The following is a 1,483-nucleotide window of genomic DNA, read 5'->3' as shown; positions in this document are numbered from 1 at the left end:
AAACAAAAGGAAATGGAGAAAAAGCCAAATGTAAAGCCATGTACCTCTGCTCTCCCTGTTCCTCCCTCTCCCTCTAAAACCCCTAAACCTCTTTCCCCAAAACTGGGTATTTTAAAGAGAGCACACTCATTGGGAAGTCGGCTCTCAGAGTGTGCAAGAATACCTGAGTTGTTTTGTTCACGAAGCCCTGGCCAGGCTGCGTGGCTTTCCCAATCCCCTGTATCCCCTCCTCTAAAACCCAGAGCACGTGTTAGCTTTCCGGAGAGCAGTGATGTCCAAAATGGCCCCCAGTCCCTAGGGGGTGCACAAGATGGTGGGTGCCACGTGGCATCTTCCCAAACCTGGTCTTCTTCTTCCCAAAATCCTCTTAAGCATCCCAAAATTCCTGCCTCATCCCCCTCTCCTCCTGTTCCTCGTGAAACCTTCCCCCCTCCCCCCGCCTTTCCTGCAGTACCCTCAGCTCTGCCCCTCTACTCCTCCCAGGGGGCGTCTGCTGACGTGATGTCACCAGGTGACCCCGCCCCCTGTTCCCACGGTATCCCCGCCCCCTGCCAGCCCCTTGACCCCACCCCTTGTTTCCACGGTTTCTCCGCCCCTTGCCGGCTCCCTTTCCCCGCCCCCTCCCCGGGTTCCCACGGTGGGGACACACCCACTGCCTGTCCCCAAACCTGTAGCTGTGATCCCAATGCTTCTGATTCAAGGGATACAGAGCAAGGGACAGCAGACCCAATGCACAGTGCCATGTTGTCACTAGCTCCTGTTACGTTTCAGCCTGCAGCTCAAGCCGGAGCAGCCCCAACTGCTAATTGGAGTTCTTTTGGACGACAATTGATTAAAGAGATCTGTAAATCTCATAAAGAATATGGTCCACACAGTCCATATTTCCGTGGCCTTTTAAATTCTGAATTAAGTAGGACTGTTGTGATTCCACATGATTTAAAACAACTTTTTTCATGTCTCATGACATCCACGGAATTCAAATTATGGGAATCAGCATTGAAACAACTGCTAAAAGATGCTCTCCCAAGCTTACAGGCTGATCCGAACACAGCGAAAGACAACAGTGGTAACCCTATCACTATTGAGCACCTCTGTGGTGAGGGCCAGTGGTCTTCTCCCTCAGTCCAAGCTGCTGCAATTCCTGCAGAAACACTTGAGAAAGTAAAAGAAGCAGCTGAAAAAGCATTCTTTTCTCTCCAACCTGAGGGGCCTTTTGAGCCCTATAGTAAAATCAAACAACTACCATCAGAGCCTTTTTTGAAATTTGTAGAAAGGCTAACTAGAGCCATTGAAATACAGGTTAAAAAGGAAAATGCTAGGGAAGCACTTTTAGAGGAAATAGCGTTTACAAATGCAAATGAACAGTGTCGAGCGGCAATCCTGAGCCTTCCTATGGAACCTTTTCCTACATTAAAAGATATGCTTCTAGTCTGTAACAGGAAAGTGCCTCTGATGACTGTGGCTGAAGACACCAGACCAAGGC

Source organism: Zonotrichia leucophrys, unplaced genomic scaffold, assembly GCF_028769735.1.
Source record: "Zonotrichia leucophrys gambelii isolate GWCS_2022_RI unplaced genomic scaffold, RI_Zleu_2.0 Scaffold_314_61598, whole genome shotgun sequence".
Lineage (NCBI taxonomy): Eukaryota > Metazoa > Chordata > Aves > Passeriformes > Passerellidae > Zonotrichia > Zonotrichia leucophrys.
Note: the sequence above shows the minus strand (reverse complement) of the source record.